General features: G+C 38.3%; 2 protein-coding genes across 4 annotated transcripts in view; one reads left to right on the top strand and one right to left on the bottom strand.

Moving 5' to 3' along the window:
* Positions 1-19618, bottom strand: part of GPR31 (G protein-coupled receptor 31) — an 85430-nt gene that overhangs the window by 21425 nt on the left and 44387 nt on the right.
* The window catches only part of CCR6 (C-C motif chemokine receptor 6), a 31705-nt gene that overhangs the window by 7731 nt on the left and 4356 nt on the right, over positions 1-19618 (top strand). The window contains exon 2 of one of the 3 annotated variants that reach the window (XM_020970412.2): positions 11776-11853. The gene's annotated coding sequence lies outside the window, so the exon portion shown is untranslated. Of the gene's footprint in view, positions 1-11699; positions 11854-17891; positions 18311-19618 lie in introns of those variants that run through there. The other 2 variants (XM_020970411.2, XM_078155043.1) reach the window with 2 other exon arrangements.

The raw sequence follows: 19618 nt of genomic DNA, 5'->3' as shown, positions 1-19618 counted from the left end.
TATGTAGATGAGAAGTGTCTGAGGCCACATTTGAACTCAGGAAGGTGAGTCTTCTTGACTCCTGGTGTAGCGCTCTATCCACTGTGCCACTAGTACACTGCAACATATTACCAGTAAAGGACCGCATAGAAGAAAGGAAAGACACCATCCAGAGATATATGACTAGGTTTAGGAGGTGTGTTGATCATGTGATGAGAGAGAGAGAGAGAGAGAGAGAGAGAGAGAGAGAGAGAGAGAGAGAGAGAGAGAGAGAGAGACAGAGAAAGAGAGAGAGAGAGAGAGGAGAGAGAGAGAGAGAGAGAGAGAGAGAGATAACTAGTAGATAGTCCATATGTCCCATTACCAGCCATGCAAAGTCAAAAGATCTAAAGGAATATTCCCAACACTTTGAATGGCCCCCAAATGGAAAATTTCAGGAATGACATGACAAAGTGTTACATAGGATAAGACATTGTGAATGGGTTTCTATCTGTACCACTGAAAGGAATGCCCATGTTAGTGAGATCACAGATTCATTGAAACATTAAAAAAAAATTGTGAGTCAAGCTTCTTATCAAAATGCAACAGAAAAATCTGACACCCAACCCAAGGTTTTCACCAACAGCAGAAACCTAAAAGATACCACCACATTTTGCCACCTGAGTGATACAATGCTGAGTGAGAAATGAATTAAGACTGACATGTCCTCTGGGAGGCAGGCAGATAGAATGTGGGCCAGTGTGGCATTAAGGTACAGATCAAATCAAATCCTTGTTATAAACTAGATCAAACTGAGACATACACATAAGAAAAAACATTTTTTAATGTGGCTTTCTCGAGCAAGTAAATCAAATGTTTTTTGCAGTCCTCTTAGATGTTGGTCTAAGTCAGTAGCCTATAAACTTTTTTGATTTGCATACCCTATCCATTAAAAATTTTGAGTATGCCTTGCCAAAATATGTACATTTATTTATCTGTAAGTTATATGCATGTACTGCTGTATTCATATTTCATGTATTATAAACCAAATGCAAAAATAGGAAGTAAAAAGGATGAGACAAAGATGAAATAATATTTTCAAGATATTTTAAAATTTTGTCTATTGAAAGTATAAAACTTTTTGTGCTTGCTAAAATATTATTAATAATAAATCCTAAGGTTAAGACAGAAGTAAATAATAATAATTATGTTAGTAATTATTTATTCAGTGAATTTGATCAGTGTAGCTAGCCAAGTAGCTGAATCTTGAAAGATACCTAACAACAATAAAATAATAGTTTATGACAGTAAAGATAACAAGTCTTCATTAGGAGTAATGTGGCTATTCACATGAAATTCAAAAACATGCAAAAGTAAATTCGTTCTGATTTCAATTCAGCAGAAGGTTTTCAGTGTAAATCAATTCTTCTTTATGTGATTCTGCTTAATGGATGGTTATTGTATCTGAATTTCCTATTGATGTATAGATATTTTAGTTGTGTTTTTGAGCAAGCATGCGGAATAACAAAAAGAGTGGCTTTGGCTAGATTGTAGAGGTGCAGGGTGGGGATGGGGAGTAATTAGGCAGCAAATGTAGATTGAGGCTGGGTGGTAAAGGGTTTTAGATGCCCCAAAGAAGAGTTCATATTTGACACCTAGAATCCATAGGGAGTCACTAAGATTTGTTGAGTAGGAAGATGACCTGGTCAGTCTTTGGCTTTTGAAAAATTACTGTGGCAAGGATATGGAAAGTGAATTGGAGTGGGGAAAGACTAGAGGCTGAGAGGCTTATTAAGAGGCCATTGCCATAGTCCAGGTGAGAAGTAAAGAAGGCCTAAACTACATGGTTTGGGTAGTTCCTGGATGAGTGGAGAAATGGAATAGATACAAGAGATGTGGAGGTTGAAATGACAAGCTTTGGTAGATGATTGGATACGTGGAATGAGAGAAAGCAAGTTGTTGAGGACACCAAGGTTGCAAGTTTGGGTGTCTGGAAGAATGGTGGTCGCTCTTAACAGAAAGAGGGAAATTTGAAAGTGGGATGTACTGGGTATAGGGGATAAGTTCATGAGCTCTGTGATGCCTCGTCATCCTATATTAATCACTCTGGCCTCTCCTACATTAAAAGCAGCAAGATATTCACAAGTCAGTGCCCTGGAGCACAGAACTAACTCAACAATGGGCATATTTTGAGACTAAAAGTATTCTAGAAGGCTAGAGGTAGATGTGTCAGAGTTGGGACATTTTCCTATTGATACCTGAGTAGCCACTGCTATGGGCACCTGGGTTGCACTTAGGTCACAACTTCCACTTCCCTCAGGGGCTGAGACCTGATGCAGAAGAGGGGAAGTTAGAAGCATGCACAATATTAGAAGGGGTCAGAGTGGAGGGAGGTTGGATGATAAGATATAAAGGATATATGTGGTTGCATTGCAGGTAAGTCCCATGAGTGGGCATTGATAGGACGGTGGGATGGGAGCCATCTTCCCATCCACTGATTGGTTGATCGCATACCCTTTGAGGTCACCTAGTCCCAACTTTGGATACTACTTGCTAAGGCACACATTTGGAATAAATCATACACTATCTCATGGCATCTCTTGTATTGTTTTGTTATTGTTCAACTTCTTGTGTTATTCAGGTAAGTTTGGGGTTTCAAGAAACAGTGATGTGGCCTCCTTGAGCCAACCACAGCATTTACTGAAAAATGTACAAAATACATGGGCATACTCATTCATACTCAAAAGGACACAAGAAGACGTGCACAACTGCTTCCCTGACAGCTACTTGGTTCCTATTACTGTCAGGCCCTGGGAAAACAGAGATGCACGTATGAGTGCACCTGGGAAATCAGCTAGGAAGGCAGAGAGAGACAGAGACAGAGACATAGAGAGAGAGAGATGTATATTGAGAGAGATACAGAAGCAGAGGAGGAGAGACAGAGACAGAGAAGGGGGGATAGAGAGAGATGGGGAGAGAGAAAAACAGAGGAGAAGAAACCTAAACATAAAAAGATTAAAAGAGAGGCAGAGAGAAAGACAGAGAGGGAGAGAGAAGGAGAAGGAGGAGGAGGAGAGACAGAGAAGGTGAAAGGGGGAGAGAGAGGTTGAGTACAGAGAGAGAGATTGAGACAGAGAAGGAAAGACAAAAACAGAAAGATTGAGAGAGGAGAGACAGAGAAGCAAAGAAAGTGAGACAGAGAGAGGGAAAAAGACAGAGAGGCAGACAGACAGAGAGACAGAGAAAGAGAGAGAGAGAGAGAATAGTCCTACCACTGACTGAACCACAAAGTTAGAAGAAGGTTGTGAGGTTTCATATTGAGATGGACAAAGATAGCCCAATACTCAAGTAAAGGGTATGCAAACACAGCTATTTTTGAATATTATGTTCATGAATAGGTCTGATGAGAATAGGCATAGAGATTAGCAGAAGACCTTTGGAGCCAAGCGCTCCAGTGCTGATAGTCCTCAATTATTCCACCCTCGATTAAGGGGCCTTATCTCACTGGCCTGTATGATTCTTCATATGATGATGCCATTTCCCCAAGTTGTTTGCAAGCTCCTCCGAGGTCCAAACAACCGTACATATTTTTGTGGCCCTTCTGCTATATCTCTTGGCACAATGCCTTCTTCACAATAAGCAGTCCGTGAATATGTGCTACTTTAATTTGATTTTTATTTGAAACAATAGTTGTAGACAGAGAAATCTGGCATCTAGCAAGGAGAAATGGAATAACTCTTTGGGAGTAAAGTTTTCAGGCCAAATAAAAGCCTTAAGAGGCAGAGTCTGGTGTTAGATACCTTTCCAAAGGTTCATTTTCATATGGAAAGCATGTTGCAAGATGGAGAATATGCTAGTTTTGGAGTCAAGAGACTTAGGTTCCTATTCATTGCCAGATACTTACTAGCAGTGTAAACCTTGGAAATGTTGCTTAACGAATGAATGAAAAAGCATTCAGAAGCAGTGGATAGAGTGCTTGGCCTGGAGTCAGGAAGACTTGAGTTCAAATATGATCTTAGACACGTATGAGCTGTGTGACTTTGGGTAAATCACTTAATCTCTGTTTGCCTCAGTTTCTTCAACTATTAAAAAAAGGATAATAATAGTGCTCACTTCCTAGATTTGTTGTGAGGATCAAATGACATTTGTAAAAAGAGCACAGGACAGTTCCTGGCACATAGTAGGCACTAACTACATAAATGGTTATTCCCTTCCCCCTTCCCTCTTCCCCTTATTTATTAAGTGTATGCCAAGCCCTGTGATAAACAATGGGGATACAAATAGGAAACTGAGATAATTTCTGCTCTTAAGAAGCTCACACCTCTTGGAGGAGGGAAGTCCAGAAGTCCTAAATAAAGATTCTGCAACATGGCGGGTGACAAGACTTTGGGTCCTTAGGTTACCTAAGCAGGTTAGATGGCAGTGCCAGCAAACTGCAGGGCATGGAGCCAAAGCAGATGGTTAGGGTCTAGAGATGACCCTAGAGAAGCAGTGGTGGGGCAGGGCAGCTGCTGCTTGTTTGTATAGAATTATTTGCTTATTGTCTCATCATCTGTTTCCAAACTCGTGATCTCACACTGTTTGATGGATCTGTAGTGTACTCCCACCCCCATGCTACTTCTGACTTTTTTTAATCAACCAATTAATCAATCAGTAAGAATTTATTTTTAGTATGTGCTAGGCAGGCATTGTGCTTGGTACTGGGAATTTAAAAAAGTCAAAAAATGAAACAATTTCTGCTTCCAAGCAACTTCATTCTATGGGGGGGGGGGGATAGAAATGTATATAAAATAAATGTATATATAATAAATGTACATACAAATATAAAATAAATAAATAAATGTATATACAAAATAAATACAAGGTAATTTTTGGGATAGTGGGGAGAGAACACTAGCAACTGGAGTAGATCAAGGAAGGCTTCATGTAGGAGGTATTGCTTGGGTAGATTTTTAAAGGAAACAAGGGATTCTAAAAGACAGAGGCAAGGTGGGAGGGCATTCCCAACATGGGAGCAGGATGGAGTGCTGTGGGTAAGGATGGATCTTTTCTCTACTGATCTTTGATCATAATTCCTTCTCCAGTTCTCAGATTTCCTTAGATGAGTTTATCTTCTTAATAGCCAATCCCATTCCACTGCCCCCATTAACTATTATACCCCTTCAATAGTCATGTTGTTCTCATGTGTCCCTTCCCACCAAGTTGCAGTGAGACCTATAAGATTGAATTTACTTCCTTGGGTTAAGATCTCTTGTGTGTCTTGGCTACTGGTAATTCTTGTCATATTTAATGATTGATAATAATAATAATAATAAAAATAAAATAGCTAACATTTATATAGTGCCACTTGTATGCCAGGCCCTGTGATAAGTTCTTTACAATTATAATCTCATTTCATCCTTACAACAACCCTGAAAGGTAGGTGTTATTCTTCTTCTTATTTTACAGATGAGGAAACTGAGGCAAACAGAAATTTATATGACTTGCCCCAAAACACACCGCTACTGTGTTTTTGAGGCTAAATTTGAACTCAGATCTTCCTCATTGTAAGCCCAGCACTCTATCTACTGTGCCAGTTAGCTAGCATTTGTGTAGCACATTATGGTTATTGAAGAATTTTACAAATATTGTCTCATTATATCCTAAAAACCCCAGGAGGTAAGTGCTATTACCATCCCCATTTAGTAGTTGAGGAAACTGAAGCAGATAAATGTCAAGGAACTTGTCCGCAGTCACATAACTGGTATCTGAGGCTGGCTTTGAATTTAGGCTTTGCTAACTCCAGATCCAGCAGTTGATCCAGAGTCGCCTAGCTTCAGGGGTGTTCTGAAGACAAATGGATTAGGTTACAGAGACAAATATTAAATTTTCATCATGGGCATTTATGCCTCAGAAATCGACATAGGTGACAAGTCAGAGTTTGATTTATTGTTTTGCTGATAGTCTAAAGAAAGTGACAAAGGAAATGTTAATAATGCAAATTTATTTTCTTTTTTCCCACTTAATAATATTTTATTTTTTCAAATTCCATGTAAAGATAGTTTTCCACATTCACTTCTGTGAGATTTTAAGTTCCAATTTTTTTCTCCTTCCCTCCTTCCCTTTTCCCCTTCCCAAGATGGCAAGCAATCTGATATAGGCTATACATGTGCAATCATATTAAACATATTTCCACATTAGTCATGTTGTGAAAGAAGAATCAGAACAAAAGGGGAAAACCACAAGAAAAAAAAAACCAAAAAACAAAACAGGAGAAAGTAGCGTGCTTCGATCTGCATTCAAACTCCTTAGTTCTTCCTTTGGATGGGGATAGCATTTTCCATCATGAGTCTTTTGGAACTGTCTCAGATAATTGTATTGCTGAGAAGAGCTAGGTCTATCAAAGCTGATCACTGCACAATGTTGCTGTTATTGTGTACAATGTTCTCCTAGTCCTGCTCACTTCATTCAGCATCATTTCATGTAAGTCTTTCCAGGTTTTTTTGGAATCTGCCTGCTTAACATTTCTTACAGGCAAATTAATGTTCAAAGTGTGTTGTGCATACTTTTTTTGAGCACTGGTTAAACATGGAACACCACACCCCTAACATCCTTAGCCAAAGCTCATTGTTCCTGTTTCTGAAGTCATCTCCCCAAATTTCAAATCCTTTTCTCAAACACCATTACTTTAACCAGCTGTTAACATCTTAAATCTGCATTTCTTTTCTGAAGCTCCCACATTCAATCAGCATCAGTGAATAAAAAACAAAAAACCAAAACCAAAAGCGTGACTACAGCTGTCTTCAGTTTCTTTCCCAGGGCTTCATACTCCCCAGTATTGCTTTCTAGGCTTCTTTTTGTGGTGTAATTGGTCCTCACATGAATCACTGGAAGTGAATAGTGGTCTCTAAGTCTGACAAGTCTCGGGAAGCTACCTGTCATATTCCAGATACATCCCCCAAGAAGAACATACACCTCTTTACGCTCATGCAACACTGACATGTGGCTGATCCGTGGTCTTTTGAGTGTACTGGCAGAGAGTCGCCTACCCATCTCTTCTTTCTTTTATGAGTATTGGGTAAACTCTTTATCATCCCTTAAAGAACCAGAAGCTACTTTATCCTTAGAGAGTCCATATCCACTCTCTTTTGGAAGGAACTTACACTTAGTCTATAACTACAAAGGTTTAATGATCCTTCTTTCCTTCTTCCCCCACTAAATGCTTTTCGAATGAAGGAACAAATGCAAATAATGTGAGATAATGCTGAGAGAGTAAGTTGGTGCCATGATTTTCCATCTTTCAATCTCCTGATATAGGTGAGGATCCCCTTTTGAATCTTCAATCTTTCTTCTTTTTTTGTTTCCTTTTTAAAGCATTTCTTCCATATTTTCAAGTGACATTTAATTCTTCTTGATAACTAGAAGAACAGAGTGGCTTTTTTTTCCCTAGTTATAGCATCATGTGATCACAGATTTGGTCCTGGGAGGAATTTTAGAAGGCATTTGGTCTAAACCCTTTATTATTCAGATGAGGAAACTGAGTCCCAGAAAAGATAAGTGACTTGTCCAAAGTCACAAGGTAGTCTAGACTTGATTGTCTATGACAGAGACAGGATTCTAACCCAAGTCCCTTCTCCAAATACATGTTTTTTCCTCTGTACAAGCCCCACATTCTCTCATTATAGGGAGCCAAACTATGTTCTGGAGATATGTAACTGTTCCTTGGTACATTTAACCTGAGTTCAAGTTAAAGCTTTATTCCTTACTGTGTGACTAAGCTCAGGTCCCTTAACCTCCCTAAACAGGAGTTTCATCATCTGTAAAATGCAAGGGTCGGACTAAATCATCTCCAAAATTCCTTCCAGCTATAGCATTACATGATTTCGTGATTCTTGGGTGAATCCTTTTAAAATGAAAATACTTCCAATTGAATTGAAGCTGTTATCAAGTTTGTCACCTTAATTTTCAGAAAATACATTAGTAGGGATTAGTTCATAGCCAGCTGAAAGGAACAAATAAATGATGGATGTCTCTGTGTGTGTGTGTGTGTGTGTGTGTGTGTGTATGTGTGTTGGGGGTAGAAGAAACTCCAGGAAGAAGGACCTGTACTTAAAGGGAAATGGGAGGACCCTCATAATAAACCTCACATTTTGCCTGTGTTTAGCTATCATTCTAGACCTTAAAATTGTCAAGTGCAGTGCCTTGAACATACATCAGTATGTCAGGGATCTATGACTTTTTTGGTATAGGAACTCCTTCCATCCATGGAGATCAATGTATCCTCTCTATACCTTACATATATATTTTGTTGTTGTTCAATCATTTCAGTCATGTCTGGCTCTTTGTGACCCAATTTGGGATTTTCTTGGCAAAGATACTTAAATTGTTTGCCACTTCCTTCTCCATCCGATTTTACAGGTGAGGAAACTGAGGCAAACAGGGTTTAGTGACTTGCCCAGGGTCATATGGCTAGAAAGTGTCAGAAGACTTGACTTATTTACTACTTTGTCCTCTATGCCATTCTGCTTGTCACAGCAGTATGAACAGTGTATAGCATAGATAGTATAATACTATAATTAAAATAAATGATAGTCAAATTGAATCTTGTGTGGCATATTTGGTACCAATGCCATGGATTGCTGTCCTGTACCTTAAACTATCTCTCTCTAGGTATTATTGAAGCAAAATCTTGTGTCCCTCAATGTTTGTTATTCACTTGTGGATTGTAGCTTATCTGCCTCTCCTTTTCCTATTTCCCACTAGCGGAATGATGGCCCATCAGGTTTGAGTCGTATACATTGGCCATCCTGGCTCATGTGGGCTGAGGAGGTGGGGAGGGGAGGGGAGAGTAGGGAAGAGAGACCCACAGGCCACACCTGAACTCTGATGCTTCTCATAGGCAAATATGTTGTATAGTCCATGGTGAGCATAACCCACAAGGATTGCATTTGGAATTAGGATGGAGAATACATATAGTCTTGTATTCTCCATATTACACACTCAGTTTCTCCTCCTTCGGGTCCCCACTATGAAGTCAAGATTAATAAGTAGAAACACTTCTTTGGCTTCACATTCTCCCCTCCATTGAGGCCCGACAGGGATAAGGAAGATTGTGAAGGCTATGTAGTTTGGAAGAGACTCTTCTATCCTACACACCTAGGAATCCTAGGAGCATTAAATTCTGTAAGTAAAAATGTATGTAATAGCTATCGTTAAATCTGAAATTTTGACAGGATAGCCGCATCTCATTTTTGAATCTGACTTTCATTTTCTTCCCCTTGGTTACACGCCGTTGGGTATCTTGAGGGACGTTGGCCCACAGGTTTTATTTCTATTGTGGCTAACACCTCTACAATTCTGGTACCTAGTTACACAAGTGGTTAGAGCATGGTGCACCAAGGTTTGTCAGATGATCCTCACATGGGCCGGCTAGCTAGCTTTACATATTGAAAAAACTCTGCCGAGAGGTCCCAGATGACATCTCTAACCCTGACCAATCAGCTTTCAGAAGCATGACATTCTTTCCTCAGGACTCAAAAAAAGAGTGTGGTTGGTTAAGTGGAAACTCAGCATCTCAGCTAGGTAAATGATTTGAACCACATGTTCCATAGTTGGAAGGTCAGTAATATTGTCGCTAGCCAAGTGGCTCAGTGGATATGGAATCAGGAAGACATGAGTTCAAATTCTGTGACCCCGGACAAGTCATTTAACCTCTGTCTGACTCAGTTTCCACTTATCTAAAAGGGGGAATGATAAAAGTGCTTATGACACAGGATTGTTGTGAGACTAAAATAAACTAAAATGTACAAAATGCTTTGCAAACCTTAAAGTGATATATATATATATATATATATATATAGTGTATATATATATATATGATATATATATTATGTATATATTATATATATATAATATATATACACACATTATATATGTACATATGTAAATGCTAGCTATTATTATTCTACTCTTCTAATAATAATAAAACTATGGTGCATGACTATAGTTTCAAAAATTAAAAAAAAAGGTAATCAACTACTAGGGTCAATTGACCCACTCTTATTTTATCCTATGTGTGGGTGTGTGTGTGTGTGTGTGTGTGTGTGTGTGTGTGTGTGTGTATGTGTTGGGACTGAAAGAGGCAGTAGGCAATAATGATAGCTCATACTGATTCAGCACTTTTCAGTTTGCAAAGCACTTTCCTTACAACCATACTGTAAGGTGAATGTTCTTAACCTGAGGCTCTGTGAACTTGTTTTTCAAAAAGGCATTTTGATAACTGTATTTCAATATAATTGATTTTCCTTATAATCTTGTGTATTTTATACATTAAAAAACATTCATCTAGGAAGGGATCCATAGGCTTCGCTAGATTGCCAAAGGGGTCCATCTCTCTCTCACATACACACACATACACACACACACACACACACACACACACACACACACACACAAAGTTAAGAAGGACTATAAACAGTACAAGTATTATTTTACAGATTCAAAAACTGATACTCAAAGAGACTGATTTACCAAATTCACATAGTTAAGAAGTCCTGGAATTAGAATTTGAATCCAAGTCTTTTTTTAAAAATGTTTATTTAATTTTTAATTTATGGAATTAAGCAAGCATTTCCCTAGAGTAATATAATGAAAAAGGCGATTCCACATGAAATTTCAAATCTATTATATACAATTTGCTATTCCTTTTAAGTATAATTCACATGTAATTTTTTCCTTTTTTTCTTCCCTTCTCCTCTCCTCTGCCCTACAGATTGCTACCATTAGACACAAATATGTATACATATATAGATATGTAAAACTATTCTATACATCTGTTCATCAATTCCTTCTCCTTCTTGCAGATAGTGTCTTCCTTCATATGTCCTTTGTAGTTAATTTGAGTATTTATAATAGTCAAAATGACTCATTCACTCAAAGTGTTTTTTTTTTTTAAGGCAATTAGAGTTAAGTAACTTGCCTAGGGTCACACAGCTAGTAAGTGCTTGGTCTGAATCCAGATTTGAACTCAGGTCCTCCTGACTTCAGGGCCAGTGCTCTATCCACTGTACCACCTAGCTGCCCCAATAAAACAATATTGCTATCACTAGACAATGGTCTCTTGAATTGAAATCTTTTGACCTCAATTGTAGTGCTCTTCCTACTACAACGCAAGTAGCTTATGTGTATGTACCTGGAGTGCTTTAAGGTGGCAGAGTTTTACACCCATTATCTCATTTAATCCTTATGACAACCCTGTGAGGCAGGTAGTAAAAGCATTATCATCTCCATTTTGTAGATAAAGAAGTCAAAACTCAGCAAAATATATTGACTTGTCTAGGGCCAGCCAGCTAGGAAATAGTAGCCTGGAACTGGAATTTGGGTTTTCTGACTGCAAATCTGGCAGTCATTCCATTAGAAAAGAAAGGCCAAAAGAATTTCTTTCTTTCCAATCCAGAGATTCTACAACCTTGAGGGGGAAATGGCCATTGTTAAGTTTTAAAATGGGCATATTTTCCCTAATTTTAATGGATTCCAGTGAATTTTAGTATACAGGGAAAGATGTTCTTGGCCTGAGTGAAATGTCTAGTTCATATCATCTTTCCACCCATCTCACTCACTACAAACATTTTTCCCTAAATGTTCATGAAGACCAAGAACTGCACAGTTTATGTGTAATTTTGCAAGCTACAGGACACGCATGGTTAAACATTCACCCTGGGTCTAGAAAGGCGTCACTTCCAAATAGGAAGTGGTAATTCAGCGATTTACTTTTAGACAATTTTAGTGTTTCGGTTGTCTTTTTCTGTGACCCTATTTTAATTCACATCTTGTTGACAGGATGAAATTGATGATGAGTTTGCTTGGACTATCCCAAAGAGGAATATAACCAGAGGATCATTTTAGAATTCTAGACAGGTGAGTGATTGGAAGATCAATGAAAAAGCAGAATGCAAGAGTATGAAATTTTTAAAAAATTAAAATTTTTTTCATTATGCTTGCAAAAGAATGGGGTGTCAGAAGTGGGATGCTTTTCAGCAAAATACCAAGTTATTGGGATATTGATGAAATGAAATGTTTTCAGTTATATAATGTGTCCTTGATTTCTATAAAAGCATATTTAATAGATAATTTGCAAAAAAGCACTAGATTTTATAGAAGAGGCTCAGTTTCATTAAAAATGCTTAGATGTTGATTTTATTTTAGTTGCTTTTAATAGAGCTTGTAAGGGGTTATGTATGTTTTACAGTAAAGATATTGTATGGTACCTTCCTTGGGAAAAATTGTATGTTTTGGCCAACCTCTCTACCTCCAAACAGCAATAACTACAATGTCTAGAGGTCAATTCTTCAAACTTCATTAAACTATGATTTTAGGCATAGCAAACCAATGAATATGTAGTCTAGAATATGGAGTTCTATTTTTTTCCCTTAGAAACTGGAGATCAAGCTAATATAAATCTCTGAATAGACTTATTCAAGGGACTATGGGCTGGAAGAAATAGCATATCACTGCTAAGTGATGGAACATAGCACATGAAAGTCTTTTAGGGTTAATAACTCTGTGATTAAGCAAGAAAATTAAACTAAAGTAAAATTACTCGTCTAGCCTACGGAGATTTTCTTTAGCGCTAAGTAGAAAACAACTCCTGTCCAAATCAGCACTATTTAGAAACATGGAAAAAGAGGGCCCTAAGGAATTATTTCTAAAATACTTGAAATATATAATTTACACAAATAATAAAAGATCTGAAGAAGTATAAACCTTCCTGGCAAGAGGAACAAAGAGGAGAAAAAAATCACTGGGAAAAACCTTTTGGTTGATTTCTCAACCACTACTTTTGAAAAGGAGAAGGAAGGCAGACTAGCACTTCGACTCCAGGAGGCTTTCTCTCTTTTTTATGCCCCTAATCAGTAAAATGAAGCAATTTCACTGAAATGTTCTCTCTGAGGCTCTATCTAGCCATAATGGTCTTTGCCTGTGACTCTAAATATATCAAAGGGCCTAAACAGTAACAAGTGGCTACTTGGATGCTGAACTTATAAACCTAAAGACTTTTTCTTTTCCCTGTGAACATATGTTGGCATGTAAGCTGCAGTTGTCTTCATGATGGGATATTTGCTTATGCTCATTGTGAACACTGCAAGGCCTAATGACTGATCACTGAATAGATCATGAAATTTGCAGCAGAAAAGTCAGGGAATTTGGAAAATGAAGTCCGGATTCAAATCCCAACTCTGCCATTAAAGCCTGTTGGACCTTGAGTAGACACAAGCTTAGTTTCCACAACTGTAAAATGAAGAAACTATCTTAAAAAAAAGAAAAAAATGAAGGAACTATGTAAGTTCTAATATTCTTTTCAACTATAAAATTGTATGACTTGTAAAGGGATGACAGTAACCTATCACAAACATTTCCTGGTTTTAGTTTTATTTTGTTTCCAGCTAAGGGAAGCTGGAGTCCACTGGGGGTTGGGGGAAGTTCTTACTCAGTTATAGTCTTAACTTTCCTTCTCATTGGAAAAAGGGCTTGGGACTCAGGTAAGTGATGGAGGAAGAGGAGTCTAATAAATGTTGAAGTGAGTTTTATTTGTCTTGTTTGAGTCCCAGAAATTGACCTATTGTGACTGATTTTTATCTGTATATTAAAAGTGTTGCGGGTGGGTCTTGGTACATTGAAACAAACCTTTATTATCCTTATTCATTTTTCTTCTTTGTTGATAGATCTTATTTTGACATAATAGACATCACCCAACAAACTCTCCCAACAGCTCTCCCATGATCCTACCCACCACCCCAACACCTGGCCTGAAGTAAATTCCCAGAGAAGAATTTAGCAAGACAACCTAGCAGAATAATTGTGATTGACAGGAGAGGTTTCCACTAAGTTAGTTTCACAAAACTCCCATCTGAAATCAACAAAGATTTCTTGAGTGCAGGTCATACTGCTGATCCTACCATCATTCAGAAATTCAAAATTTAGAGAATATTCATTTTCCTTGGGGATTTCACAGCATCCGAATTTTATCAGTGGAAGAAAAGGAAATTAGAAAGGAAATTACAGTAATATAGAGTGTCTTGTTATGTACAGTTCTAATTCCCGCCCTTTGTTCTTTCATCTTACAAAACCAACATAGTTTTGGAAAATTGACGTGGAATTGCAACCTTCTTTTTAATTTTGCACGTTCTAGTCATGTAGAAATAATTCTTTTGATACATGATCTTAATATTTACCTCACCACAAATATTATCAGACAAGACCAGCCCTGGGCAAAAGCAGGCAAACAAGAACAAGAGGAATATATTAAATGTAATATAGTTTAAAAAGTATTGTTTTTACTGATGCTTGTGTCTGGCTTGAGTAGTACCTCACTTAGGTGTTTATTTTTTAAAATTCTTCAGTCAATCAATCGATAAACATTTATTGAGTGCCTACTGTGTGCAGCACACTGTGCTAAGTGCTGAGGATACAGAAAGAGGCAAAAGACAGTCCCTGCCCTCAAGGAACTTACAATCTAATTGAGGAGACAATATGCAAACAAACATATAGGAGCAAGCTAAATGTAGGATGAAACATTTACTGAATAGATCACAAAGCCAGAGTAATGGCAGCATCGTAATCCACTCATGTCTCTGAATCAACGCATATGGTATTGTGGAGAAGAGTGAGTACAAATTTGCAGAATGTAAATTTAGGAGGAATGGACTTGAATGGAGAAACTTATGGGTCCCTGGGAAAACTCACAACTGTGGATCGCACGTTTTGATGTCTCTAGCCTTCTCAGGCAACCACCTGCACCACAAGTCAGCTGCTAGGTCAGAATGGCCTGGTAGGTCAAGAGCCCCTTTTCTAAATGTGCTTGACTGAGCTGTAAGGCTCATGTTGGTGGTTAGCCAAGAATTTCCTCTCTCTCCAAGTCTCAAGGCAAGTTGTCTGCCTCTTTATTTATTTATCTATTTATTTATTTGTTTGTTTGATTAAAAGATTAACACTGAACATCAAATACAGCCAACCAAACTTCCTTTAGTAACCATTTATGCTTCAATTAGTTAATCTCATGAATAAAGAATCTTCAGTTTTCCAGGCATACCCTAGAGTTCTCAGGAGTCTTGGCCATGCATTCTCATTCATCTCTGTTAGCCAGTTTACACTTCCTTTTTTTGATTCTGCTCATCTTCCTTCCGCCACACATACCTTGCACTGTAAGTCCCTTTAGTCCTCATGTTTTTAGTTTTCTCATTCACATAAAGTAGGGGAACTGCAAAAGATGGCTTCCCTTTGACTTTCTGAGTCTATGAATCCATAAAACCTACAGGGTACCACATATGTGCAGCCGTGTGCCCCTAAAATACCAGGGTATATGCATTTCTGACTGGTCTGGCCTTATGCCTACCCATTCCTTAAAACAAGGTTATACATTGAGCCTGAAGTACTAGTGTTATGATTTTGTGCAGTAATTACATAGATAAGTGTAGTGCCTGCAGAAGGCAGATTTAGCAATAGCAGGTGGGAGGCTTGATATCAAGAAAGACATTGTAACAGCTAAAATTATCTTGTACAATGGGATAGATGCTTTGAAGGAGTTAGGGAGTTTCCCTTCATTGGAAGCTTTTAAAACAAAGTCTGGATGGCCCCTCCCTTATCCAGAATGTTGGAAACCAGGTGGACTCAGTCCCTGCCCACTCTGAAATTCTGTGATTCTGTAAAACGCAGAACACAATTTCTCCTTGTCTCTTGCCCTCTAAATAATTCCTTCCAGAGGCTTACACTATAGTGATATCCAAGGTGTGAGAGAAGGGGCTTGTTATTTGGACCTGCATACTGAATAGCTTGTTTTGATGCCTTGGTACAGTAAACCAGAGTTATGCCTTCAGATGGCAAAGGAGGGAAGGAAGATGCGGCTCAGTAACATCACACTGCTGTGATTAAAATAGAGCTCTCTTGAAATCCTTAACCAGTGTAGGTGGGGGACAGCTCATCCGTGTCGCAGACATAGGAAGCCAAGCGCAGCAAGTCAGACAGTGGTTTGACGCACATCTCTGTGGCTAGGTCTGTTTAGCCAGCATGCCGGCTGTTGCTTAAAATCAAGTTGATATAGGGAGTATGGCCAGAAGAAGACAAATGCAACTATTCAAATCGCCGTCAGCTCTGTGTTCTTAATGATAATAATGTTAATGATGATGATCATTTATGTAGCACTTTAAAATCTGCAAAGTGCTATATCTATTTCATTTGTTCTTCACAACGACCCTGTGAAATAGGAGCTATTCTTATTCCCCTTTTATAGATGAGAAAACTGAGGCTGAGACAGGTTAGGTGATTTGCCCAAGATCTGTCTGAAGCAGGATTAAAACTTTTGGTAGTCAGTGAAGCCCTTGGGGAGGTATACAATTTGAGGCCAGGCAATTAACAAGCCTAATAATGTTGTGCCTGTTGCACATTTGTTAATGTTCCCTAGCATAAGGATATGGTTGGGATGGAAAAAGAGACTGCAAACCAGGTATTGAACTGTTAAAATTATCTATGGGGATGTCATTTGAACCAATGCTGCTTCTTGTACTTACAGGAATGGTAATGATCTCCTAGGGGCAGCAGCCAGGTGGCCCAGTGGATAGAGTGCTGGGCCTGGAGTCAGGAAGACTCATCTTCCTGAGTTCAAATCTGGACTCAGACACTTACTAGCTGTGTGACCCCTGAGCAAGTCACTTTACACTATTTGCCTCAGTTTATCCTCTGTAAAATGAACTGGAAAAGGAAATGGCAAACCATTCCGGCGTCTCTGCCAAGCAAACTTCAAATGGGGTCACAAGGAATCAGACACAACTGAAATTACTGAACAACAAAAAAATTGGGCTAATAGAGCTAATGAGCCTTGAGTGACTGACTCAGATGCAGGGAGTGACTTAGTCCCTAGAATATTAATGAACTGCTGAGCATCACCAGTTTTATCCAACACAACTGAATGCTAGAAAAGAGAAAGAAAGAGTTAGGACAAAAATGAACTGGCTTAGAAAAAAATTTTCTGAAACTTGTTATCTTCCAAAAGGCTTTTCTAGATTCTCTGCTGAAAGAAAATTTTAAAAAAACACATCAAATTAATATTCTGCCCTCCTCCCCATTGTCATTGCAAAACAGCTATTGAAAATGTGGTAGTTTGCGATTCTCTGTCAATAACAAAACCAACCCCCATTTACACAGCGGTAGTTCACACATTCATTATTTCATTTGCTCCTGAAGTGGGTTCTATTGTTAGCCTTCTTTTACCATCAGGGAACAATTCCTAGTTTGAGGGTCGCAGGCTTAGAACCATCCTTTAAGGGAGCTAGATTTCAAAGACAGGTGAATGGCATTATAAGTAAATTGCTTACTGAAAAATACTTTGTATGTGATTTAGGAGTTAATATGATGATTTTATATCAGGTTTATTATTATTATTATTATTATTATTATTATTATCTTTTGGTTGAGGTCTATGGTGTCATCAGTGTGGGGAAGCTCCAGTGAGAAATCTTCCTCCAGTGACACAGAATGGCAACTCATTTGTATAATTGCCTGGTTATTTAGACACTAAGAGGTTAAGTGACTTGCCCAGGATCATCCAGCTAGCGTGTATAGGAAACAGGATTTGAACTCACTTCTTGACATAATTTCAGCCATTTATCCACTACCCCACTGCCTTTCATGCCAGTAATAACCTCTGGCAAATTATTAACAGTAGTGATGAAGACTTTGGAGAGATAAAGGTAGGGAAATACCTTGGTGCAGCATAAAGAATGTTGGATTTGGAGACAGAGGTCCTGGATTCAAATCCTGATTTTGCCATTTGCTATTACTGTATGTCCTTATGCAAGTTACTTTTCTGTGCCTTAGTTTCTCAGCTAGGTGGCACAATGATTAGAGCCCTAGGCCTGAACTACAGAAGACCTGAGTTCATATCCAGTCACAAACTAGCTGTGTGACCATGGATGAGTCACTTAACCTCTATTTGTCTCAGTTTCCTCATCTGTGCACAGAAGGGGTTGGATTCATGGACTCTCCAGTTCTAACTCTGAACCTATGATCATGCCCCTTCTCTAACCAAAACCTTTTATTGACTCTGCTTTGTTTACATGATAAAGTATAAACTCCTGGTCCTGGGGTTCAAGGCCTTCCACCATTTGGCTCTATCATCCCTTTAAAGCCTTAAGTTCATGTGTCTCACCTTTTTATAGAATCTAAATTTCATCCAATAGAATGACATTGCATCATTAATTCTCATCTTATCCACCATCTTGGTACCTTTGTTCACAACATCTCATCCTTCGAATGACTCTCCTTTTTGCTTCTCCAGGTGTTGAGGTTCTCCCCTTTTTTCAAGGCCTAGCTCCATAAGAAAGTAAGTTTCTTGAGGGTGATGACAACATCAGTTTTTTGTCTGAATATCCCCCACACATAGCACAGGTCTAGTGTTTAATACGTGACTTGTCAATAGTTACTGAATTCATTTGAGTTCAGCTGCCACCTCCTTAGTGCAGCCCCTCTGTCCTGGGCCTGTCCTGTGTGCTGGTCTCATTCTCCCTTGTATTCTAAGTAATCTGTGTATGTTTTACCTGCTCCTTTTCTCCTGGTTAGATTGGAAACAAACACTTTGAAAGTAGGACCTTTTTCCTATCTCTGTGAAGCCTAGTCTCTCAAACAGCACATGGCACATAGCAGGTACTTTTGAATTGTAGAAAGATTTTTTGAGAATTTTTCCATTTAAAATTCAGTGTTTTTCACTTGTGGAGTCAAAGAAAAATTAATTAGTATGACATCTAGAAAAACTAGCTGTTGCTCCCTAAACTTCACTGCCCTCCCTGACCTGTAAAACTTTGAAACAGAGTACAAAGTGTGTTTCTGTTAGATATAAGTGACAGTTTTTCAGGCTTATTCAGCGGAGCTAAATGGGTATATGCTTCTTGTAGTTGCTGTGGGTGACATGGATGCCAGTATATCGTCAACATTATTTCCTTAAATATGACGTACATGACTTTTGTGGGGGAAATAGTGGTTTTGGAGTAGCTTCTATGAATCATTTGCAATCACTGAGTCATTGGCATCAAGATAAAAAAAAAGCTGATAGCGTGTTCTTCCTTCTTGTGCTTGGAATTGTGGATCTCACCATCAATTTATAATCACTTTACAGTAACAACAGATTTACCTTTCTTTGCACATATATATTTCATGGACATAGTTACATACTGTTGTCCAAGGAGACAGGGAGCTTAGAGAATTTTGGTTTAATGTGGACTCTTCTCTCCTTGAGAAGTTTATAATTTAAAGAAGAAATTTAAAAAAGAGGAAGGTGGAAAGGACAGGTAGGTGAAAAGGACTAATTAAACAATGTCTACTAGCAATGTTGCAGTGGGAAAAAGTCTAGGCAATCAGGAGAAACCTGGGTTCAAATCTGACACCTACTAGCTTTTAACTATTTGTAAGTCCCTTAACCGTTCTACTTTCTGTTTTCTCATCTATAAAATGGAGATAATAATGCCTTTACTAATAACCTACAGTTCTCCCCCACTCTGTCAAAATGAATAGATGAATAAATAAACAAGTGAAAAGCATTTACTATGCCATTACTAGATGCCAAGTACTATGCAAAGTATTAGGGAGAGACTTTCCTTACTTTCAAGGAACTGATATTCTTTAAAGAAAAATTGTT

Source organism: Phascolarctos cinereus, unplaced genomic scaffold, assembly GCF_003287225.1.
Source record: "Phascolarctos cinereus isolate Bilbo 61053 unplaced genomic scaffold, phaCin_HiC Scaffold_5;HRSCAF=322, whole genome shotgun sequence".
Taxonomy (NCBI): domain Eukaryota; kingdom Metazoa; phylum Chordata; class Mammalia; order Diprotodontia; family Phascolarctidae; genus Phascolarctos; species Phascolarctos cinereus.
This window is presented reverse-complemented; position numbering and strand designations above follow the sequence as displayed.